Below are 26,204 nucleotides of genomic sequence, written 5' to 3'. Positions count from 1 at the left end.
AGAGCCACAGCCCATACCCCATTCGAAAAATGCCCAGGTTCTCCTGGTGCTGCATGCACCCTGCCACCCAGCAACCGCACGAGCCATCAGTGGTGAGGTTGTGGACAGGGGACTCGGCTGCCAGTTTCTCCCACTCTAAAAGAGGACAGGGCCCCGCATTCTGGTGGACATCACCACTAGGCACCACAAATGGCCCCTGCACTTCAGAGACCACTGAGGGAATGACCAGCAGTGCCCCTACCCCTGTGAGAGCCCCTCCCATACTCACCTTTCTCTTTCAAGAATCCCCAGCCAGCCATCCAGCAGGCCTGGGGAACTCCAGGTGGGCCCGCCCTAAATTGGGGCAGGCAGCCCGTTCCGATGAATTGCCCACAGGGAACAGGAGGGTTGATCTTAATGAGAGTGATGTCATTGTGCTCTAAACTGGGGATGTATTTCTCATGAATGATGATTTTCTCGACATCTCTCTCCTGTTGAGGTGGCTTCGCTGGCTTATTGTTCCCATACACAATTTCCCTTACTCCAAAAATCAGTCTCCAGTCATATACTTTTCTGTGGGCACAGAGGCAAGCCAGGTCATCCTCAGAAAGGACGGGCTCGACAGAAATCTCTGGTGACCATGATCCTCAGAGCCCTCCCTCAGCAAGGGCCTGGGCCCACCCACTCGCGGTCTGGTTGCCACAAGACCCAGAGCCCCGGGGAGACTGCGCACAGAGAGCCCTGGAGAATGTCCCTTTCTGGGAAGAGCCTTTCTGAAGACCTCCCTCCACGTGCTCCCACACGTACTTTTTGGAGAGGAAGCAGTGGGCAGCAGTAAGCAGCCAATGGGAGTTCAGCAAGGTATCTCCGCACGCATGGTACCTTCGGTTATTATGGGACATGATTACCTGGAGGCTGACCATCCAGGGCCAGGCCCCGATTGTTGCATCCTGCCCTCCGACGATACGGCCACTTCCCGGTGGGTACTGCCTGAACCGTAAACCACAGGGGGCACTGGGGAGAGACCAGGGGCAGAGTTCAAACCAAGAAGAGGCACAGCCTGTCCTCGCACCTGCACAATGGGGGGATCAGGGTTATGGGGCTGGGCAAAATGGGGCAACCGGGAGTGTGGAGGGTCTGAGGGGGAGCTGCTGAGGAGAGGCACTGTCAGGGCGGTAGGGAAGCAGGAAGCTGCAGGCTTCAGGAACTGGTTTTGAGGAGTATGAGTTCTGGGGTCTTGTGGGTGTAGCCCCAAGGCGAGGAAAGAAGGCGCCATAGGAAGCAGGACGGATGATAAGGGCCTTAGAAATATGGGAGATCCTGAGGAAGAGGGGGAGGCTAGAGGTAGAGAGAGAGAGGTGTAATGGCTTGAGGTCTTTAGAGCCAATTCTGGGCGGGAGACTCAGGAAACAGCCACAGGGGTCTTGGGGCTGCGATGTGGGGTTGGATGGTGGCAGGAGGAGGGACCTGCCAAGGCAGGTCCAATGATCCCAGGTGTGGGGAGCAGCGGGGGTCCAGGGGTGGAAGTTCTGGGAACTGGGGAGAGGCCACAAGAGTTTGGGGGTACCTTGGGGGCTGTCAGAGTCTAAGGTGGTGACGGGAACCTAGAAGAATGCCATGACAATACCCTGGGGTCTTTGGGGTCAGCCACAGGAGGAGCACCTCAGTATCTGTGGGAAGAAAGGAGTTTCTAAAAATTGGGACTTGATGTTCAAGAGGCAGTGAGGTCAGTCTCTAGGTGAGGGAAGGACCCCGGCGTCTGTGCTATGGGAGGCATAGGAGCCTGGGGTCAGCTCTGGGGTCTCTCAGCTGATGAAGCTGGGAGCAAGGATGGTCAGAGTTGGGGATGTGGGTCACACCCGTGAGACCCAGGGGACTACTAAGGCCCAAGCTTGGCCTCCTTCCTAGCCCTGGACAGAGGGAGACTGGGTGGGGCTTGCTATTCAGAAGACACTCTTTCCACCCCCCGGAGGTGTCCCTGACACTTACTCACACGTGGCGTTATCTTTGGCAACCACAGACACTGCCAAGGCCAGCAGAATGGCTGTTGGCAGCATCTCTACCATACTCCTGCCCCAGCCTGGCCTGGAAGCCCAGTGACCTCACAAAGCTCTGTGACCTCCGGACCAATCAGCATGGCTACATCCCCCCAAACCCCCCAATAGTCAGGCCAGGCAGGAGCCCATTAGCTTAACCGGTTCAGGCTGAAACAAGATCCCAGCTTTCTGTACAGGCTCCTCTGCACCCCTCGGGTGATGGGGGCTCATGTGCAGCCCCCTCCCTCTGTCCCAACGCCAGGATCTTCATTCCCAGTTACCCTTTGAAGGTTCCGTATCATCTGAGGATCCAGTTTTGTGCAGTGTCAGGGTCTGCCCGTCAGGCAGGCTGCAACCACAGTTCCTGTTCCAAATCATGAGTTGAGCGGCAGTTCTGTCCCTCTGTGTCAAGATGATGCAGCATGTCAAAGGTCACAGGGTGTCGGGCTCACCAGATTAATCGATCCTTAACCCTGTGTAGGGCAAATTGTCTTTCCCTCTTCCAAGTACATACTATCAGCACACTTTTCAAAGAGCCACTTTGAATTTCTCTAATTTAGGACTACAAAGCCCACCTTTCTATTCATTGCTGCATATCACAGGGTCTGGTGTTTCCTACCTGAGTGTCTCCAGGTCTCCTCTGGGACCTACATGCAGGAAAATGTGTCTCCTATACCTGAGGGTCAGGAATTCTCACCACAATAACCTGAATACCCTGAGGTTTCATTTTTCTGATTGTCAGGAGACGGCATCTCACCGACGGGAGCATGACAAATGCTCACCTCACATACCTGCATATTAAGAAGTTTCACCTTCCTGTAGGAGTGTGAGGAGGTCACACCTCCACCTGCATGAAGGGCAGTGTGCCCTCCTCTCCCTGAGTGTAAGTTCTCCACCAGACAATATGAGCATCAAGAATTTGTCCCTTGCCTGCTTGCGTGTCAGGGCAACTCAAAGCTTCTTCCTGAGTGTTATGAGTTTTCAGATTGTCAAATGAGCTTTATTCCCCTACTAACTTTCTAACTGAATGTCGCACTTTCTCAGCTCACATAACTTTCAGGAGGTAACATGCCCGTCAACTGAATATCCAGTAGGTCTTATATATCCTTACTGGAGTATCAGGAGCCATCATCTCCTAACCCTAACCCTAACCACTACCCCTAACACCTACCCCTATCAGTAACCCTCACCCTCACCCTCACCGCTCACCCTCACCCTAAACCCTAACCCTAACCCGGACCCTAACCCTAACCTGTTCAATAACCCTAACCCTACCACTAACCCCTAGCCCTAACCCCTACCCCTATCCCTAACCGTAACCCTAACACTCACCCTCACCATCACCCCTCACTGTCACCCTAAACCCTAAACCTAAACCCTAACCCTAAAACTCACCCTCACCCTCAACCTAACCCTAAACCTCACCCTAACCCAGGGCTGCTCAGCAGAGAATCTGGAAGGCCGGCCCTCCAGGGCCCCTGCTAGCCCAGCCAGAGACTCCCTGAGCCCAGAGCGAGCCCTCCCCTGCCTGACCAGCCAAGCACTGGCCCCTGACCTTCATGATGGCCTGTTCTTGACCGTGAAGGTGAGCTGGCCGACTAGGAGGTGGAGTTCAGCTGGTGGGACAGGCTGTAGATATAGGACAGAGTGACACATCTGAGCTAGCAGGGGCCACACTCTGGTCTCCCTCCCGGAGCCTGAGTGGGAGCTGGAATCTGGGTGCTCTAGGGGCCAGCACACAACAGGGTCTGCACTGACCAGGGACCCATGGCCCCCAGGGAGAGTCCACTCTGCCCTCTCCCCGCTCCTGCCTGGCCTCACCTCTCCTCACTGTGGGGCTGCAGGACCGGGAACCAGGCCCCATAGGGATGGCTCGGTTCCAGCTTGTAATGATTTTGCAGCTCCCAGAGCCCCTGGATTTCCTGGGGCCGGAGGGAGGACTGGCTGTGGACCAGGACTGGGCTGGGGAGGATGCAGGGCCTTGTGGAGAGTGAAGGATGGGGCAGGGGCCGAGGCCCTGGGCCCCTGCGCATGTCTAAAAAGGGCTGAAATCCCTGAATGCCCATGGGGACCCTCATTACACTAACGACCCCCTTCCCACTCGGGCATCCTGCTGCTGGGCCCCTCCTCCCCGGCCTCCTTCCTGCCCCTCTGGCTCCAGCCGGGGCTGCCGCCAGGGACAGGCTGGACCTCTGTCCCGGCTCCTGCCAGGAAGACAAGGCAGGAGGAGGAGAGGAGAAGGGGAAGGGGCGGACTGATCTTCTCCCTGTCCTGAGTCGGCCTCCACTGATGCCTCCAGGTCCTCTGGCCCAGCCCTGCACTTAGCTGGACCCTGAGAGGGAGTCTGCATTCCAGGGCAGCTGGGTGGGAGGGGTATTCAATGACCTGTGCGTCCCCAGATGTCCTACCCACCTGGCCTTGCACCCTAAGCCCTGCCGCCCAGGTTGGGGGTGATTGCGGGGCCCAGTGGACTTTGGGGCCACAGAGCAGTCGGCTGTGATGAGGGAATGTGGGGGACCGGTCAGGTGCAGAGCCATAGGTCTCATGTACATCCGCTGCAGGGCTGGATCACCGTACAGGTGCTGCGTGCAGGTCTCCTTTGCACACCTGGCCATGACACACCTGGCTGGCCCTCTCGGTGGGGAGGCCTGGGTGCCTGGTGCACCTGTCCCCCACCACCCCTGGAGGAGTGGCCACGTTCAAGTGTTTCCATGTCCAAACCTCAGGGACAGTTGGGAACCTGGGTCAAGAGAGGGAGGCACTGGCCCAAGACAAATGAGGGGTGCAGAGCCCACGGAGCAGGGCTCCTCTCCAGTCCCAGACCAGCCCCAACCCTCCCATGAGGGTCGCTTTGGGGGTGAGAGCCCCTCAGACCCTCAGGGATAGCTACCCACCATGTCCCATGTGGGGACATGACCTTGGCATCCCCAGGCATGTAGAGGCATGCGCACCTGCAAACCCACCAACACACACCACTCTGACTGCCCAGCTGGGGGTCAGAAGGGGAAGACACCCCGGGAGCGAGGTGGGGGACAAGGGGGAAAGAAGAAAGAGGTTGGAGACAGCTGGGCCATGGGGCAGGGCATCAGGACTCCCGGCAAGGACCCAGATCCAGAGCACGGGGAGGGGAGACAGTCCGGGCTGATGGTCAGGGTTACCCAATGGACCCTGTGGGGTTGCCAGGGCACTGGGAAAAGACAGGGTCTGGGTTCCGGTATCCACCACCACCCTGGGCACTTGGGAGTAGGAAGAGATACGCACCCCCAAGTCCGGAGGCCTATAGCACAAAAGGCTTCAGCTTACTCTGCTGTCACTTGGGCTACAGAGATACATTGTCCCAAGGGTCCCACAGGCTTGTAGAAGTGCCTGTGGCCCTTGGATCTCCATCCCCGACCCCCTGTGATCCCAGTCTGGGGAAAATGTTTTCTACCCCCTCGAGGTCCTTCTCAGCACAGGACAGACTCGGGGCTTGGAGGGCTGAGGACCTGGGTACGCAGAACGTGGCAGAGCACAAGGCCACCAGTCTGGAGAGCAAGGTCAGGGCCCTCCTTGTTGCAGCCTCAGGGTCCCCATGTGAAAGAGAATCCAGAATCACTGCTCCGGTCAGGTTGAGGAGGCCTTAGGAAGAAATGGGGCACCAGGACCGGAGAGGGAAACGGGGACAAGGGAGGCTTGCACTGCGGTTTCTCACATCGCCCATGGAACCCACAGATCCTGCTCCTGGGAGAGACACAGAGACAGAGACAGAGAAGGAGACAGAGAATGAACCCACGACAGAGCGAACCAGTAGAAGTCACAGACTCCATCCGCTTAGAAATGACATCCCGGCATTTTGTGCCATTCTGTTCCTGAGAGGGCCGTCACATTGGCCATCCACCCTGGAGGGCAGGGGATTCCACAGAGATGTGTGACCAGGACTCAGGGGTGCCAGGAGCCACTGTGGGGACTGCCCAGCACATGGGCACAGACGAGGCCCATGGACCTGAGCCTCACAGTAAAGGGAGCCCCTGGAAGTCTGTGTTGGGAGAGGACAAGGTCAGAATCAGTTCATTACTACCTTCCCACAGGGGCTGGGACACAGGCAGGAGTGGGGTGGCTTTGCCTGGACCCCAGAGCAGATTCAAGCCCCTCTGAGCTGTGTTCCATGCCAAGCGCAGCCCCTGGCTCATCCTTGCATTGCCAGGTTTGCACCAGCCTCCTGTGATAGCAGGCATGGAACATTTGTAGAGGTCCCTAACACTAACCTTAAACTGTACCCGAAACCTAACCCGTACCCTAACCCTAACACCTACCATAACACTAACCCCTAAACCTACCCCTAAACCGAACCGTAACCCTAAAGCGTACCCTAACCCTAACCTGTACCCTAAATGGTACCCTAACCCTAAACCCTACCCTGTACCGTAAACTGTGCCCAAACCCTTACCTATCTCTAAACCCTACCCTAACAGGTACCCTAACACTATCCCATACCCTAACCCTATCCCGTACCCTAACCCATGCCCTAATCAGTACCCTAACTCTTACCCTAACCCTGGGTCAACTAGAGGAAAGAGGAAATCCCCGGGAGTTTGGGGTTCATGAGAAATTTGACCGCCAGTCCTGACAGGAAGATGACACTGTGCCAAATGGACCTGCTGCTTTCTCAGAACACTGACATCCTGTGAAATGCTACATCACTGACTCACAGGCTGATGTTCAAAACCTTGGGTCTCCTAGATCCAGAGCAGATAAGTGCTGTCAGGTGGGGATAAGTAGGTCCTCTGACCTATGGCCTGCACACCTGCTTCTATTTCTGGGAGAAGGGGAAACACACACTTGTTTTTAAGTAGTCATTATGTTCATTCTAAAGTAGACCAATGACCTTGACCTTTTTGCAAAAGCGAAATTACCCTTCCAAATGAAGACCTCAACTCCTCTGTTCCTCATGCAACCTGAGTGCGACCAGGTTTAAGCAGGCTCCAAGCCCCACCCAGAGGGTCCTCCTGTACCATCTTGACAGCCCATGACCAGCACCAGCACCCCCGGGGGCACAAGGCTGAATTTGGGGGAGGGCTCTGGGGCTTTTTGACACCACACCTGTGCCTGGGGAAGCGGGAACCTGGAGGATCCTCCCAGAAGATCCTGATGGAACATTAGCAACATCCCTGATGACATGGGGCACAATGCTGAAGCATGAGGACTGCTCTGGGGTTTCTTGCCACCACACCTGTGCCTGGGGGGGAGCAGGAACCTGGAGGGCCCTACCAGACAATCCCAACGGACCATTAGCACCATGCCTGGGGAACATGGAGCACAATGCTGAAATTGGGGGATGGCTCTGGGGCTTGTCGCTACCACACCTGTGCCTAGGGGAGCAGGAACCTAAAGGACACTCCCAGATAATCATAACAGACCAGTACCACCATCGCCCTGATTACATGGGGCACAATGATCAGTTGGAGTCCCTTGGTCCTAAAACCAGCAGGAACGGAGCTCAAAGTACAGGAGGCGACTCCAGGAGGATTTCCATCCAGGGAAAGGCGGCCCACTGGAGGGCACAGAAGCAGCAACCCCACCGACCCGCAGGCGATTTGAACAGGATCACCTCCTGCACTTACTTAGCACGATGTCCGTCTTCGTGTGTGGACAGTGACTGGCCCACTCAGGGATGGTGCGCATCCAGAGGAGGGCTAGAAAATTTCAGTGCTTCCTCATGGGTCAGAGAACCAAAGCCCAAAGAAGCAGAGGATATCCCTCTTCCTCTGGGGCTGGGGAAGGCAGCCACCGTCCTGGGGCGGGACCGGGTCCAGGAGTGTGTTCTTTCTGAAGCCCCTGACTTCGGTGGGTGTTGCTATGCCTAAAAAAGGCCCACTCAGCCCCAGAGTCAGGAGCAGTGACAGGCTGTCTCCAACCCTAGCCCAGGACCACGACCCGAAACCATCCTGCCTTTGGGAGGACAGGTCTCCTACAGGAGCCAGGGAGGGGACTGGCCCCTCTCCCCTCCCCAGCTCCAGGATGCCCGGGACCTGCGAGAGCTCTTCATCCGAGGAGGAGTCTTGGAGAAAATGTGTACATCGTCAGCCCAGCAAGTGAAATAACCAATGCCCAAGGCTCAGGTTCTAACAGAAGCAGAATTTCAATGCACTGTTTGGGGGAAGCCTCCTCCCTTCTTATGTGGCCTTGGGGGTCCCCAAGGAAAGCCTTCTTTCGTCTCCTTCCCTCAGAGAGAGGAGCTGGCCCCATGTCCCGCGGTCCCCACCGTGTCCCACTGCTGAGGAAGAGCCACACGCAGGGGCCTGGTGTCAGGAGTGTGGTGGGGCACTGCCCCTGGGCTCCCAGCCAGTGGCCTGGCAGCTGCATGGAAGAGCTAAATTGCTTTAGGGGGAAGGAGTGCTCACTGCCCACACCGCTCCCCATCCCCCTCTGCACTCTGCAATCCAGGCTCGGTGCCCGGCTTACGACCATCACCAGCACTCCACATGTTTCCGCCATGGGAGGGATCATTCTGCATCACCCCATTGCACAGAAGAGGAGAGCGAGGCCCAGCGAGGGGAGGTAAAATGGCTCCAGTCCCAGAGCTGGTCAGCAGAGAACCTGGAAAGCCAGCCCTCCAGAGCCCCTGCTAGACCAGCCAGAGACTCCCTGTGTTGAAAGTGAGCCCTCGGAGGGCGGAGCAAGATGGCGGAGGAGTAGGAGACCTAGATTTCGTCTGGTCTCAGGAATTCAGCTGAATACGGATCAAACCATTCTGAACACCTACAAACTCAACAGGAGATCGAACAGGAGAGTAGCAACAACTCTCTGAACAGAGAAGCGACCACTTACTGGAAGGTAGGGCGTGCGGAGAAGTGAATCCGAGGCGATATTCGGGAGGATAGACGGCGGGGGAGGGGCCTCCGCCGGCCGCTTCTGGCAAGTGATAGAGCCGCGGAGCACAAAATCGGACCTTTTAGAAGTTGGCTCGGCGGAGGGACGTCGCTGCAGTGGCTAAGCGTGGGTGGAATCCTCCCGGGACAGTGTGGTCTCAGGACCCTTGGGGTCACAGAGAGACCGGGGGTGCCTGAGTGCGGCAGAGCTCCCAGGTATCACAGCGGGGAAGCCGGCTGCAGAGACGGAGCAGAGTCGCGGTCTCTCAGCTCGGGGTTGCCATAAACTGTGATCCGCGGCCCAGTCGGAGCACGGCTCCTCCAGCAGGACCCAGCAGGCGGCAGATCCGGGGAGACTCCCCTTCCTTCCCGGGGAGGAGCAGTGCGGGAACGTACTGCAGGGATCTGCTGGGTTTGGAGACCCCACGCGGCGTCGGGTGCCTGAGATAGAAACGCTCGGTCACACGCCGGGTGAGCACGGAGTGCGGCCGGAGACCGGGGACACGGAAGTGACTGCTTTTCTCTGGGGGCACACTGAGGAGCGGGGCCCCGAGTTCTCAGCTCCTCCGGGTGGAGATTGGGAGGCCACCATTTTTGCCCTGGTCCTCCAAAGCTGTGCCGAGAGCTTGCAGGGAACAAAAGCTCCCGAGAGCAAACCGGAGCAGCTTCCTTAGCCGGACCGACAAGGGCGGGGCAATTCCGCCTCCGGCAAAGACATTTGGAAACCACAGCAACAGGCCCCTCCCCCAGAAGATCAGCACAAACAGCCAGCAAGCCAAGACCAAGTTGATCGATCAAGGAGAACGGGAGAACTCCAGCGCTAGGGGAATACTGCACATAGATTCATGGCTTTTTTTTTTTTTCCATGATTCATTATTTCATCAAAGTTAATTTTTGTTGACTGTTTTTTTTATTTTTCTTTTTCCCTTTTTCAACCAACATCTTATCAATCCCTTTTTAAAAAAAAAACAAAAAAACATTTTTTAGTTTTCATTTTTAGAGTCATATTTTATCCATTCATAGTAGTTACCCTTATTTTTGGCATATATATATAAGTTGTTCTCTCCTTAAAATTTTGAGGTACAGTTTCTTCTAACAGATAAAAAGATACCCTAAATCATTAGTGTATGGCTTTGTTCTAGTCTCCTGCCTGATCACATTCTCTCCCTTTTTCCTTTTTTTTTTTTCTTAAATCTTCTTTCTTTTTTCAAAGAACTTATCTTACCAAGTCCTTTTATAAAATCTTTTATAATTTTCATCTTTACAGTCATCTTCCATCCCTTCATTGTATCAACACTTATTTTGTACATATATGTCTTGCTTCCTTTAAAATTTTAGGAGGCACTTTTTTCTAACAGACCAAAATACGCCCAAAATCTAGTGTGTGGCACTGATCTATGCACTAGCCTGATCATATTTGATAATATTCTGCTTTTTTTTGTATTGTTCTGATTTTGTTTTTATCTTTTTTTTCTTCTCTTTCTTTTTTCTTTCTTTCCCTTTCTTTTCCCCTGGTTTCAGGTCTTTTCTGATTTGTATACAGTATATTTGCTGGGGACGTTGTAAACCTGTTAGCATTTTGTTCTCTCATTCATCTTTTCTCCTCTGGACAAAATGACAAGACGAAAGAAATCACCTCAGCAAAAAGAACAAGAGCTAGTACCGTCAGCCAGGGACCTACTCAATACGTACATTAGTACGATGTCGGACCTAGAGTTCAGAATCATGCCTTTAAAGATACTAGCTGGGCTTGAAAAAAGCGTGGAAGTTATTAGAGAAACCCTTTCTGGAGAAATATGAGAACTAAAATCTAACCAAATCGAAATCAAAAAGGCTATTGATGAGGTACAATCAAAAATGGGGGCACTAAATGCTAGGATAACTGAGGCAGAAGAGAGAATCAGCGATATAGAAGACCAAATGATGGAAAATAAAGAGGCTGAGAAAAAGAGAGAGAAACAACTACAGGATCACGAGGGCAGAATTCGAGAGATAAGTGATACGATAAGACGAAACAACATTAGAATAATTGGGATCCCAGAAGAAGAAGAGAGAGAGAGAGGGGCAGAAGGTATATTGGAGCAAATTATAGCAGAGAACTTCCCTAATGTGAGGAAGGAAACAGGCATTAAAATCCAGGAGGCACAGAGAACCCCTCTCAAAATCAATAATAATAGGTCAACACCCTGACATCTAATAGTAAAACTTACGAGTCTCAGAGACAAAGAGAAAATCCTGAAAGCATCTCGGGAGAAGAGATATGTAACCTACAATGGTATAAACATTAGATTGGCAACAGACCTATCCACAGAGACCTGGCAGGCCAGAAAGGACTGGCAAGATATCTTCAGAGCACTAAACGAGAAAAATATGCAGCCAAGAATACTATATCCAGCTAGGCTATCATTGAAAATAGAAGGAGAGATAAAAAGCTTCCAGAACAAACATAAACTAAAGGAATTTGCAAACACGAAACCAGCCCTCCAAGAAATATTGAGAGGGGTCCTCTAAGCAAAGACAGAACCTAAAAGCAGCAAAGAGCAGAAACGAACACAGACAACAGACAGTTAACAGTCACCTTACGTGTAATACAATGGCACTAAATCCATATCTTTCAATAGTTACCCTGAATGTAAATGGGCTCAATGCCCCAATCAAAAGACACAGGCCATCAGATTGGATTAAAAAACAAGACCCATCCATATGCTGTCTGCAAGAGACTCATTTTAGACGCAAAGACACCCCCAGATTGAAAGTGAGGGGGTGGAAAACCATTTACCATGCTAATGGAAACCAAAAGAAAGCTGGGGTGGCAATCCTTATATCAGACAAACTAGATTTTAAAACAAAGACTGTAATAAGAGATGAGGAAGGACACTATATCCTACTGAAAGGGTCTATGCAACAAGAAGATCTAACAATTGTAAATATCTATGCCCTGAACATGGGAGCAGCCAATTATATAACGCAATTAATAACAAAAGCAAAGAAACACTTTGACAACAATACAATAATAGTGGGGGACTTTAACACCCCCCTGACTGAAATGGACAGATCATCTAAGCAAAAGATCAACAAGGAAATAAAGACTTTAAATGACACACTGGACCAAATGGACTTCATGGACATATTCAGAACATTCCATCCCAAAGCAACGGAATACACATTCTTCTCTAGTGCCCATGGAACATTCTCCAGAATTGACCACATCCTAGGTCACAAATCAGGTCTCAACCGGTACCAAGAGATTGGGATCATTCCCTGCATATTTTCAGACCACAATGCTTTGAAACTAGAACTCAACCACAAGAGGAAAGTCGGAAAGAACTCAAATACATGGAGGCTAAAGAGCATCCTACTAAAGAATGAATGGGTCAACCAAGAAATTAAAGAAGAATTAAAAAAATTCATGGAAACCAATGAAAATGAAAACACAACTGTTCAAAATCTTTGGGATACAGCAAAGGCAGTCCTGAGAGGAAAGTATATAGCAATACAAGCCTTTCTCAAGAAACAAGAAAGGTCTCAATTATACAACCTAACCCTACACCTAAAGGAGCTGGAGAAAGAACAGCAAATAAAGCCTAAACCCAGCAGGAGAAGAGAAATCATAAAGATCAGAGCAGAAATCAATGAAATAGAAACCAAAAGAACAGTAGAACAGATCAACGAAACTAGGAGCTGGTTCTTTGAAAGAATTAACAAGATGGATAAACCCCTGGCCAGACTGATCAAAAAGAAAAGAGAAATGACCCAAATCAACAAAATCATGAATGAAAGAGGAGAGATCACAACCAACACCAAAGAAATACAAACAATTATAAGAACATATGATGAGCAACTCTATGCCAGCAAATTAGATAACCTGGAAGAAATGGGTGCATTCCTAGAGATGTATCAACTACCAAAAGTGAACCAGGAAGAAATAGAAAACCTGAACAGACCTATAACCACTAAGGAAATTGAAACAGTCATCACAAATCTCCCAAGAAACAAAAGCCCAGGGTCAGATGGCTTCCCAGGGGAATTCTATCAGACATTTCAACAAGAATTAATACCTATTCTCCTGAAACTGTTCCAAAAAATAGAAATGGAAGGAAAACTTCCAAACTCATTTTATGAGGCCACCATTACCTTGATCCCAAAACCAGACAAAGACCCCATCAAAAAAGAGAATTACAGACCAATATCCTTGATGAACATGGAAGCAAAAATTCTCAACAAAATACTAGCCAATAGGATCCAACAGTACATTAAAAGGATTATTCACCACGACCAAGTGGGATTTATTCCTGGGCTGCAAGGCTGGTTCAACATCCGCAAATCAATCAACGTGATACAATACATTAACAAAAGAAAGAACAAGAATCATATGATCCTCTCAATAGATGCAGAAAAAGCATTTGACAAAGTACAACATCCTTTCTTGATCAAAACTCTTCAGAGTATAGGGATAGAGGGTACATACCTCATTATCATAAAAGCCATCTATGAAAAACCTACAGCGAATATCATTCTCAATGGGGAAAGGCTCTCAGCCTTTCCCCTAAGGTCAGGAACGTGGCAGGGATGTCCACTCTCACCACTGCTATTCAACATAGTATTAGAAGTCCTAGCCACAGCAATCAGACAACAAAAAGAAATCAAAGGCATTCAAATCGGCAAAGAGGAAGTCAAACTCTCACTCTTTTCAGATGATATGATACTGTATGTGGAAAACCCAAAAGACTCCACCCCAAAACTGCTAGAACTCATGCAGGAATTCAGTCAAGTAGCAGGATATAAAATCAATGCACAGAAATCAGTGGCATTCCTATATACCAACAACAAGACAGAAGAGAGACAAATCAAGGAGTCTATCCCATTTACAATTGCACCCAAAACCATTAGATACCTAGGAATAAATCTAACCAAAGAGGCAAAGGATCTGTACTCAGAAAACTATAAAATACTCATGAAAGAAATTGAAGAAGATACAAAGAAATGGAAAAACGTTCCATGCTCATGGATTGGGAGAATCAACATTGTGAAGATGTCAATGCTACCTAGAGCAATCTACACATTCAATGCAATCTCCATCAAAATACCATCCACTTTTTTCAAAGAAATGGAACAAATAATCCTAAAATTTGTATGGAACCAGAAGAGACCCAGAATAGCCAGAGGAATACTGAAAAAGAAAAGCAAAGCTGGCGGCATCACAATTCCGGACTTCCAGCTCTATTACAAAGCTGTCATCATAAAGACTGTATGGTACTGGCACAAAAACAGACACATAGATCAATGGAACAGAATCGAGAGCCCAGAAATGGAACCTCAACTCTATGGTCAACTTATTTTTGACAAAGCAGGAAAGAATGTCCAATGGCAAAAAGATAGTCTCTTCCACAAATGGTGTTGGGAAAATTGGACAGCCACATGCAGAAGAATGAAATTGGACCATTTCCTTACACCACACACAAAAATAGAATCCAAAGGTTTGAAAGACCTAAACGTGAGACAGGAGTCCATCCAAATCCTAAAGGAGAACACAGGTAGCAACCTTTTCGACATTACCGCAGCAACTTCTTCCTAGAAACATCGCCAAAGGCACGGGAAGCCAGGACAAAAATGAACTATTGGGATGTCATCAAGATAAAAAGCTTTTGCACAGCAAAAGAAACAGTCCACAAAACCAAAAGACAACCGACAGAATGGGAGAAAATATTTGCAAATGACATATCAGATAAAGGGCTAGTATCCAAAATCTATAAAGAACTTATGAAACTCAACACCCAAAGAACAAATAATCCAATCAAGAAATGGGCAGAAGACATGAACAGAGATTTCTCCAAAGAAGACGTCCAAATGGCCAACAGGCACATGAAAAAGTGCTCAATATCGCTCGGCATCAGGGAAATCCAATCAAAACCTCAAAGAGATACCACCTCACACCCGTCAGAATGGCTAAAATTAACAAGTAAGGGAACGACAGATGTTGGCGGGGATGTGGAGAAAGGGGAACCCTCCTACACTGTTGGTGGGAATGCAAGCTTGTGCAACCACTCTGGAAAACAGTATGGAGGTTCCTCAAACAGTTGAAATTAGAGCTACCGTTCGATCCAGCAATTGCACAACTGGGTATTTACCACAAAGATACAAATGTACGGACCCGAAGGGGTACGTGTACCCCAATGTTTATAGCAGCAATGTCCACCATAGTCAAACTGTGGAAAGAGCCAAGATGCCCATCGACAGATGAATGGATAAAGAAGAAGTGGTATATATACACAATGGAATATTATGCAGCCATCAAAAGGAATGAGATCTTGCCATTTACAACGACGTGGATGGAACTGGAGGGTGTTATGCTGAGTGAAATAAGTCAATCAGAGAAAGACATGTATCACATGACCTCACTGATAGGAGGAATTCTTAATCTCAGGAAACAAACTGAGTGTTACTCTAATGTTTGGGGGTGGGAGGGATGGGGTGGTTGGATGATAGACAATGGGGAGGGTATGTGCTACGGTGAGCGCTGTGAATTCTGCAAGACTGTTGAATCACAGATCCGTACTTCTGAAACAAATAACGCAACATATTTTAAGAAAAAAGAAAAAGAAGAAGATAACAGGAGAGGAAGAGAAGGGGAGCGGGAACCTGGAGGGCCCCCCCAGACAATCCCAACGGACCATTAGCACCATTCCTGGGGAACATGGGGCACAATGCTGAAATTGGGGGATGGCTCTGGGGCTTGTCGCTACCACACCTGTGCCTAGGGGAGCAGGAACGTGAAGGACCCTCCCAGATAATCATAACAGACCATTACCACCATCGCCCTGAGGACATGGGGCACAATGCTCAGTTGGAGTCCCTTGGTCCTGAAACCAGCAGGAACGGAGGTCAAAGGACAGAGAGGCGACTCCAGGAGGATTTCCATCCAGGGAAAGGTGGCCCACTGGAGGGCACAGAAGCAGCAACCCCACCGACCCGCAGGCCATTTGAACAGGATCACCTCCTGCACTTATTTAGCACGTTGTCCGTCTTCGTGTGTGGACAGTGACTGGCCCACTCAGGGATGGTGCGCTTCCAGAGGAGGGCTAGAAACTTTTCAGTGCTTCCTCGTGGGTCAGAGGACCAAAGGCCAAAGAAGCAGAGGATATCCCTCTTCCTCTGGGGCTGGGGAAGGCAGCCACCGTCCTGGGGCGGGACCGGGTCCAGGAGTGTGTTTTTTCTGAAGCCCCTGCCTTCGGTGGGTGTTGCTATGCCTAAAAAAGGCCCACTCAGCCCCGGAGTCAGGAGCAGTGACAGGCTGTCTCCAACCCTAGCCCAGGACCACGACCCGAAACCATCCTGCCTTTGGGAGGACAGGTCTCCTGCAGGAGCCAGGGAGGGGACTGGCCCCTCTCCCCTCCCCAGCTCCAGGATGCCCGGGACCTGCGAGAGCTCTTCATCTGAGGAGGAATCTTGGAGAACAAGTGTATCTCGTCAGCCCATCAAGGGAAATAACCAAAGCCCAAGGCTCAGGTTCTAACAGAAGTAGAATTTCAATGTACTGTTTGGGGGAAGCCTCCTCCCCTCTTAAGTGGCCTTGGGAGTCCCCAAGGAAAGAGTTCTTTCGTCTCCTTCCCTCAGAGAGAGAAGCTGGCCCCATGTCCCGCGGTCCCCACTGTGTCCCAGTGCTGAGGAAGAGCCACACGCAGGGGCCTGGTGTCAGGAGTGTGGTGGGGCACTGCCCCTGGGCTCCCAGCCAGTGGCCTGGCGGCTGCATGGAAGAGCTAAATTGCTTTAGGGGGAAGGAGTGCTCACTGCCCACACAGCTCTCCATCCCCCTCTGCACTCTGCAATCCAGACTCGGTGCCCGCCTTACGTCAATCACGAGCACTCCACATGTTTCCACCATGGGAGGGATCATTCAGCATCACCCATTGCACAGAAGAGGAGAGCGAGGCCCAGCGAGGGGAGGTTAAATGGCTCCAGTCCCAGAGCTGGTCAGCAGAGAACCTGGAAAGCCAGCCATCCAGAGCCCCTGCTAGACCAGCCAGAGACTCGCTGAGGTGAAAGTGAGCCCTCCCCTGCCTGACCAGGCACGCAATGGCCCCTGACCTTCATGATGGCCTGTTCTTGACCGTGAAGATGAGCTGGCCGACTAGGAGGTGGAGTTCAGCTGGTGGGACAGGCTGTAGCTACAGGACAGAGTGACACATCTGAGCTAGCAGGGGCCACACTCTGGTCTCCCTCCCGGAGCCAGACCAGGAGCTGGAATCTCGGTGCCCGAGGGGCCGGCACACAACAGGGTCTGCACTGACCAGGGATCCATGGCCCCCAGGGAGAGTCCACTCTGCCCTCTCCCCGCTCCTGCCTGGCCTCACCTCTCCTCACTGTGTCGCTGCAGGACCCGGAACCAGGCCCCATAGGGACAGGGTGACAGTCCGGGCTGATGGTCAGGGTTCCTCAAAGGACCCAGGGTGTTGCCAGGGCACTGGGAAAAGACAGGGTCTGGGTTCCGGTGTCCACCACCACCCTGCGAACTTGGGAGTAGTAAGAGATACCCTCCCCCAAGTCCGGAGGGCTATAGCACAAAAGGCCTCAGCTTACTCTGATGTCACTTGGGCTGCAGAGATGTAGTGTCCCAAGGGTCCCACAGTCTTATAGAAGTGCCTCTCGGCCTTGGATATCCATCCCCGACCCCCTGTGATCCCAGTCTTGGGAAAATGTTTTCTAACCCCTCGAGGTCCTTCTCAGCAGAGGACAGACTCGGGGCTTGGGGGGCTTAGGACCTGGCTACGCAGAACGTGGCAGAGCACAGGTCCGCCAGTCTGGAGACCAAAGTCAGGGTCCTACATGTTGCAGCCTCAGGGTCCCCATGTGGAAGAGAATCCAGAATCACTGCTCCGGTCAGGTTGAGGAGGCCTTAGGAAGGAATGGGGCACCAGGACCGGAGAGGGAAACGGGGACAAGGGAGGCTTCTGCGGTTTCTCATATCGCCCATGGAACCCACAGGTCTGCTCCTGTGAGAGACACAGACACAGACACAGAGAAGGAGACAGGGAATGAACCCAGGGCAGAGCGAACCAGTAGAAGTCACAGACTCCATCAGCTTAGAAATCACATCCCGGCAATTTGTGCCATTGTATTCCTGAGAGGGCCGTCACATTGGCCATCCACCCTGGAGGGCAGGGGATTCCACAGAGATGTGTGACCAGGACTCAGGGGTGCCAGGAGCAACTGTGGGGACGGCCCAGCACATGGGCACAGACGAGGCCCATGGACCTGAGCCTAACCGTAATGGGAGCCCCTCGAAGTCTGTGTTCGGAGAGGACAAGGTCAGAATCAGTTCATTACTACCTTCCCACAGGGGCTGGGACACAGGCAGGAGGGGCGTAGCTTTGCCTGGACCCCAGAGCAGATTCAAGCCCCTCTGAGCTGTGTTCCATGAAAAGCGCAGCCCCTGGCTCATCCTTGCATTGCCAGGTTTGCACCAGACTCCTGTGATAGCAGGCACGGAACATTTGTACAGGTCCCTAAAACTAAACTTAAACTGTACCCTAAACCTAACCTGTACCCTAAGCCTAACACCTAACATAACACTAACCCCTAACCCTACCCCTAAACCGAACCCAAACCCTAAAGCGTACCCTAACCCTAACCCGTACCCTAAATGGTAGCCTAACCCTAAACCCTACCCTGTACGGTAAACCGTGCCCTAACCCGTACCCTATCTCTAACCCCTACCCTAACCAGTACCCTAACTCTAACCCTAACCCTCGGTCAACTAGAGGAAAGAGGAAATCCCCGGAAGTTTGGGGTTCATGAGAAATTTGACCGCCAGTCCTGACAGGAAGATGACACTGTGCCAAATGGACCTGCTGATTTCTCAGAACACTGACATCCTGTGAAATGCTACATCACTGACACACAGGCTGATGTTCAAAACCTTGGGTCTCCTAGATCCAGAGCAGATAAGTGCTGTCAGGTGGGGATAAGTAGGTCCTCTGACCTATGGCCTGCACACCTGCTTCAATTTCTGGGAGAAGGGGAAACACACACTTGTTTTTTTTTGTTTTTTTGTTTTTTTTAAGAATTTTTATTTACTGATTGAAAGAGAGAGAGAGAGCATGAGCAGGGGGGAGGGGCAGAGGGAGAGGGAGAAGCCGACTCCCTGCTCAGCAGGGAGCTTACTGCGGGACTCGATTTCAGGACCCTGGGATCATGACCTGAGCCGAAGGCAGACAGCCAACCGATTGAGCCACCCAGGCACCTGAAGTATTTGATTCTTGAAGCTAGAAGACATCTACATTGGTTTGAGGAGAGCTGTTTTCTTTAAAAGTCTTTCTGTAAATCACTCTTCTTGAGAAGTTCTCCTTTTCGGGATTTATCCAGGTTTTCAAGAAACTGTTCAAAACGTTTATATAAGGAGCTAGACTGGTCTTCTTATAATCTCTGGTTCTATGTTTGATATCAGATTCAGCTTCGTTTCCCTCCTTTCCCTCATCATTAATGGAAATGGCATCCAATTCATGGCAGATGGAGCTTATGTTTGGAACAGTAAATGGATCAAACTGGTCCACTTTCTGTAAATCAATAGGCACAGAAATACGACCTGTTTTAGGATGAACACTAAAAGGGTTCTTCAGTAAATGATTGATTCCTTTGCTAACATTGATATCCAGCCGTGGAAAACAGTACTGGAGCATGATCTCCCATTCAAGCAAGGGTCCACATTTGTCATTTTTAGTATTATCCTGCCAGCTGATGGCTTTCTTCAAATATTCCCAACGCTGAAGTGAATTGTGATACTTCTGGAAGTTTTGCTGAAGTTTCTCATGAATTGTTTCAGGAACAAGGGCTAAAATCTTATCCCAGCTTTCTTTATTTTCAAGAATATCTTGATCAACTAAGGCATATTCTTCAAAGTATTTTTTTATTATGTTTATAGATTTGCTGACAAAAGGGTGAATTTATTCACTTAGGTGGACTTTCTTTTTAACGTCTTGACCACCCTTTACAGGACTCAAATACTTAACTATCCCGGAACGTACTGCAGAGTACAATTTTCTAACCGATTCATCACAGACCCAACAATGAACACCTCTCCTTCCGGAATAGACCCAGAGACGATGCTTAAATCCAAAGTCCTCCTTCAGTGCTCGGTCGAATATGTGTATGGCCATCGTCATGAGGGTCCAGCACTTAGAACATATGTCTGCAGAACTACAACATCTCCTCACATCATCATAGTCTGTCATGTCAATGTCAAACACCAGTTCTTTTTCCTGAGCCTGGAAAGCTCCCAGCTTTACTGTATTGTGTTGATTGGGTCTGTGGGAATATACCGCGCCTATATCAATCTTGTATGGATTCATTTTCTGCATCTCCTTTTCCAGATCACTGTGGTTGTTGAAGGATTGGTAGCGAATGTAAATATCATCTTTCAATGTGAATGAAAATTCACGGTGTTGAAAGTAATTCTTTATTACTCCGCCATAGTTGAGCCAACGATAGTACTGGGCGTAGGGAAAAAGCCTCCGGTAGTAAAGCTTAGGCAGCTCAGGCAGCTCGGCTGGGTCAAACGTCTCCATGGAGCGCGGGACTCAACGTCTGCAGGGTTACCACCAACACACACTTGTTTTTAATTAGTCATTATCTTCATTCTAAAGTAGACCAATGACCTTGACCTTTTTGGAAAAGCGAAATGACTCTTCCAAATGAAGACCTCAACTCATCTGTTCCTCATGCAACCTGAGTGCGACCAGGTTTACCCAGGCTCCAAGCCCCACCTGGAGGATCCTCCTGTACCATCTTGACAGCCCATGACCAGCACCAGCACCACCGGGGGCACAATGCTGAATTTGGGGGAGGGCTCTGGGGCTTTTTGCTACCACACCTGTGCCTGGGGAAGCGGGAACCTGGAGAATCCTCCCAGATGATCCTCATGGAACATTAGCAACATCCCTGAGGACATGGGGCACAATGCTGAGGCTTGAGGACTGCTGTGGGGTTTCTTGCCACCACACCTGTGCCTGGGAGGGAGCGGGAACCTGGAGGGCCCTCCCAGACAATACCAACGGACCATTAGCACCATCCCTGGGGAACATGGCGCACAATGCTGAAATTGGGGGATGGCTCTGGGGCTTGTCGCTACCACACCTGTGCCTAGGGGAGCAGGAACCTGAAGGACCCTCCCAGATAATCATAACAGACCATTACCACCATCGCCCTGAGTACATGGGGCACAATGCTCAGTTGGAGTCCCTTGGTCCTGAAACCAGCAGGAACGGATCTCAAAGGAGAGAGAGGCGACTCCAGGAGGATTTCCATCCAGGGAAAAGTGGCCCACTGGACGGCACAGAAGCAGCAACCCCACCGACCTGCAGGCCATTTGAACAGGATCACCTCCTGCACTTACTTAGCACGTTGTCCGTCTCCGTGTGTGGACAGTGACTGGCCCACTCAGGGATGGTGCGCTTCCAGAGGAGGGCTAGAAAATTTTCAGTGCTTGCTCGTGGGTCAGAGGACCAAAGCCCAAGGAAGCAGAGGATATCCCTCTTCCTCTGGGGCTGGGGAAGTCAGCCACCGTCCTGGGGCAGGACCGGGTCCAGGAGTGTGTTCTTTCTGAAGCCCCTGCCATCATTGGGTGTTGCTATGCCTAAAAAAGGCCCACTCAGCCCCAGAGTCAGGAGCAGTGACAGGCTGTCTCCAACCCTAGCCCAGGACCACGACCCGAAACCATCCTGCCTTTGGGAGGACAGGTCTCCTGCAGGAGCCAGGGAGGGGACAGGCCCTTCTTCCCTCCCCGGCTCCAGGATGCCCGGGACCTGCAAGAGCTCTACATCTGAGGAGGAGTCTTGGAGAACAAGTGTATCTCGTCAGCCCAGCAAGTGAAATAATCATGGCCCAAAGCTCAGGTTCTAACAGAAGCAGAATTTCAAAGTACTGTTTGGGGGAAACCTCCTCCCCTCTTATGTGGCATTGGGGGTCCCCAAGGAAAGCCTTCTGTCGTCTCCTTCCCTCAGAGAGAGGAGCTGGCCCCAAGTCCCAAGGTCCCCACCGTGTCCCAGTACTGAGGTAGAGCCACACGCAGGGGCCTGGTGTCAGGAGTGTGGTCGGCCACTGCTCCTGGGCTCCCAGCCAGTGGTCTGGCGGCTCCATGGAAGAGCTAAATTGTTTTTGGGGAAGGAGTGCTCACTGCCCACACCGCTCCCCATCCCCCTCTGCACTCAGCAATCCAGGCTCGGTGCCCGGCTTACGTCGATCACCAGCACTCCACATGTTTCTGCCATGGGAGGGATCATTCTGCATCACCCCATTGCACAGAAGAGGAGAGCGAGGCCCAGCGAGAGGAGGTAAAATGGCTCCAGTCCCAGAGCTGGTCAGCAGAGAACCTGGAAAGCCAGCCATCCAGAGCCCCTGCTAGACCAGCCAGAGACTCCCTGAGGTGAAAGTGAGCCCTCCCCTGCCTGACCAGGCACGCAATGGCCCCTGACCTTATGATGGCCTGTTCTTGACCGTGAAGGTGAGCTGGCCGACTAGGAGGTGGAGTTCAGCTGGTGGGACAGGCTGTAGCTACAGGACAGAGTGACACATCTGAGCTAGCAGGGGCCACACTCTGGTCTCCCTCCCGGAGCCAGACCAGGAGCTGGAATCTCGGTGCCCGAGGGGCCGGCACACAACAGGGTCTGCACTGACCAGGGATCCATGGCCCCCAGGGAGAGTCCACTCTGCCCTCTCCCCGCTCCTGCCTGGCCTCACCTCTCCTCACTGTGTCGCTGCAGGACCCAGAACCAGGCCCCATAGGGACGGGGGGACAGTCCGGGCTGATGATTAGGGTTCCCCAAGGGACCCAGGGTGTTGCCAGGGCACTGGGAAAAGACAGGGTCTGGGTTCTGGTGTCCACCACCACCCTGGGCACTTGGGAGTAGGAAGAGATACCCTCCCCCAAGTCCGGAGGGCTATAGCAGAAAAGGCCTCAGCTTACTCTGATGTCACTTGGGCTGCAGAGATGCAGTGTCCCAAGGGTCCCACAGGCTTGTAGAAGTGCCTGTTGGCCTTGGATATCCATCCCCGACCCCCTGTGATCCCAGTCTTGGGAAAATGTTTTCTAACCCCTCGAGGTCCTTCTCAGCAGAGGACAGACTCGGGGCTTGGGGGGCTTAGGACCTGGCTCAGCAGAACGTGGAAGAGCACAGGGCCACCAGTCTGAAGACCAAGGCCAGGGCCCTACTTCTTTCAGCCTCAGGGTCCCCATGTGGAAGAGGATCCAGAATCACTGCTCCGGTCAGGTTGAGGAGGCCTTAGGAAGGAAAGGGGCACCAGGACCGGAGAGGGAAACGGGGACAAGGGAGGCTTCTGCGGTTTCTCACATCGCACATGGAAACCACAGGTCTGCTCTTGTGAGAGACACACACACAGAGACAGAGAAGGAGACAGAGAATGAACCCAGGACAGAGGGAACCAGTAGAAGTCACAGACTCCATCAGCTTAGAAATGACATCCCGGCATTTTGTGCCATTCTATTCCTGAGAGGGTCGTCACATTGGCTGGGTTTAGGCTTTACTTGCTGTTCTTTCTCCAGCTCCTTTAGGTGTAGGGTTAGGTTGTGTATTTGAGACCTTTCTTGTTTCTTGAGAAAGGCTTGTATTGCTATATACTTTCCTCTCAGGACTGCCTTTGCTGTATCCCAAAGATTTTGAACAGTTGTGTTTTCATTTTCATTGGTTTCCATGAATTTTTTTAATTCTTCTTTAATTTCTTGGTTGACCCATTCATTCTTTAGTAGGATGCTCTTTAGCCTCCATGTATTTGAGTTCTTTCCGACTTTCCTCTTGTGGTTGAGTTCTAGTTTCAAAGCATTGTGGTCTGAAAATATGCAGGGAATGATCCCAATCTCTTGGTACCGGTTGAGACCTGATTTGTGACCTAGGATGTGGTCAATTCTGGAGAATGTTCCATGGGCACTAGAGAAGAATGTGTATTCCGTTGCTTTGGGATGGAATGTTCTGAATATGTCTGTGAAGTCCATTTGGTCCAGTGTGTCATTTAAAGTCTTTATTTCCTTGTTGATCTTTTGCTTAGATGATCTGTCCATTTCAGTCAGGGGGGTGTTAAAGTCCCCCACTATTATTGTATTGTTGTCAATGTGTTTCTTTGCTTTTGTTATTAATTGCCTGCACCTCTCTGTGGGGGAAATAGCCTCCCAGCTTCTGCAAGCCACAGGATCTGAGGATCTCCATGACGGCAGCTGACCCTACACTCCAATCAATCGTCCTGCCCATTTTTCTACCGAACTGGCTTTTTCTCATTCTGACATATGAGCTCTCTACCTAGCTGGGTATGAATCCCCGGGTGAGAATACAAGTGGTTACTACAAGCATCTTCTCTAGCCTCAGGTTCATCTTCTCACTTTTGTGTTTTGTTTTGTTTTGTTTTTTAAGATTTTATTTATTTGACATAAGAGAAATACAGCAAGAGAGGGAACACGACCAAGGGGAGCGGGAGAGGAAGCAGCAGGCTTCTCGCTGAGCAGGGAGCCCGATGTGGGACTTGATTCCAGGACCCTGGGATCACGACCCCAGCCAAAGGCAGACGCCCAACGACTGAGCTACCCAGGGGCCATATCAGTTGGCCTTTTGTTAAAAGAACATTAAAGAAATGCGGCAATGTCAGCACACACAGCCACATAAACAAAAGCTCCCTGGGGCCCCCACTGTTTAGAAGACTGGAGGGGGTCCCTGGTTTGGGAGTGGCTGGTGTCTCAGCACAGCCAGCAGCTCCTGGAGCCAAAGAGCTTCAGCTCAAACCCTGCGGCCACATGGCCGTGCAGAACAGCAACTTCAGGTGTGTGACCTGGCCCCTCGGCCTGTTTCCCCCATAGGATGAAACGAGGTAGCCTTCCTTATTCACACAAGACTGGAGCTCTGCACCAGGCACAGAATGTGTCCCTCACCAACGCCCACCCGGCGTCACTGCGCACGGCAGGGGCATGACCCGTGTGTCAGAAACGCCCCCTGTACCTGTCAGCCACGTCCAGGTCAGATTCCATCTTGTCCAGGCCCTTGGTGATGCTGTCCAGCTGCTCGCTCTGATGGTGGAGGACTCAGGCTGTCTCTTCCAGGCAATTCTGGGAACAGGCCATCAGACCAGTCAGCTGCTTCCCCTTCGTCACAGGGAGCGGTGCTTCCGATGGAGACAGCAGCAGCTCTCTCCAGAAATGCTCGATGATGCTGAAGACTGCATTCCGACTGGGCTGCAAGGAGCTGAACCAGTGCTTGAGGTGGTCCTTCTCCAGGACGGTGAGAGACCTGAAGACAAAGTGAGAAGCCTCCTTCTTGATCTCAATCACACTAGACAGGGGGAAGCTGACCAGTGCCTCCCCGGTTTTATCAGTTGTAAATCTCAGGGAGTGAGAACTTAATGAAAGCTTTCCAGGAACCCATCGCTTCTCCGGTTCTAAGTAGTAGGAGCAAGGCCAGGAGTGCACACAGACCTCTCTGCTCATCTGGCTCCCGGGCTGGTCTGCTCCACGGCCACGGCCACTCGGCCTCTGGAGGAGAGGGACAGGTTAGCGGATGGGTGGGGCTAGCGCGTGTCAGCACACTTGGACCACAGACAGGAGGACAGCTCAGTGTGCTGAGTACACCGGGGACTGGCAGGATGGAGGCCCACCCCACCCGAACCAAGGTCCATGGCTCGATGCGACTGCCACCCCAGGATCCTTCACAAGAACACCACTTCTGCTGTGACAGCCCCACCAATACACAGTCCTCTCATGTTCCTACGCTAACACTCTCCTCTCGAAATCGTCATCATAAAGGAAGTAATCCTACAGGTAGACCTTTCCCTTCTTGCATGGCCCACAAAATCATCAAGTTCTACATAATTATCTAGCTCCGCATACGTATCTGTACGTACGGTTTCACATGGCTGTAAGTAGTGAAGGTACGCTATTCACATCTACAGCTTTTGCATTTGTTAACAATGTTTGGGAAGTCAGGCATGATGGATGTGATGCAATCCTGACAGAACACCATGTGCGCCCTTCTCACTGACCAGATAAGCCCACAAAGCCAGGAAAGGAGGAGAATCTCGTGCAAGGTCAAACCACAAGTACGTGACGAGGAGTTGGCTACAACTAGACTTGGGAATGCCTCGTGCACTTCCCTTGTGGGCAGAGGTCCAGCTGGGGCCTGTCTTCCACACACCCCCCCGCCATGCTATGCGCACAGTTACGGCATAACCTCGTTTGTAAACACGGGAGAACAAATCACTGCTATTATCTCTTACGATACTGAGAAGTGTGGGAGTCTCTGAATCCTGGCCATGGCTTCAAGGCCCCACAGGCCATGTGGGGCGGCAGGCACCG

The 26,204-nt window shown here is 51.4% G+C and overlaps 2 pseudogenes; one reads left to right on the top strand and one right to left on the bottom strand.

Moving 5' to 3' along the window:
• LOC148163972 (acrosin-like) overlaps positions 1 to 26,204 on the top strand; it is a 240,030-nt pseudogene that overhangs the window by 152,050 nt on the left and 61,776 nt on the right.
• On the bottom strand, positions 19,085 to 20,424 carry LOC148163973 (DNA primase small subunit pseudogene; annotated as a pseudogene).

This window comes from Eumetopias jubatus, unplaced genomic scaffold (genome assembly GCF_037043125.1).
Source record: "Eumetopias jubatus isolate StellerSeaLion01/CBP00866 unplaced genomic scaffold, mEumJub1_p1.0 scaffold_7, whole genome shotgun sequence".
NCBI classification, from domain to species: domain Eukaryota; kingdom Metazoa; phylum Chordata; class Mammalia; order Carnivora; family Otariidae; genus Eumetopias; species Eumetopias jubatus.
The sequence above is the reverse complement of the archived record's forward strand: the minus strand, read 5'-3'. Positions and strand labels throughout refer to the sequence as shown.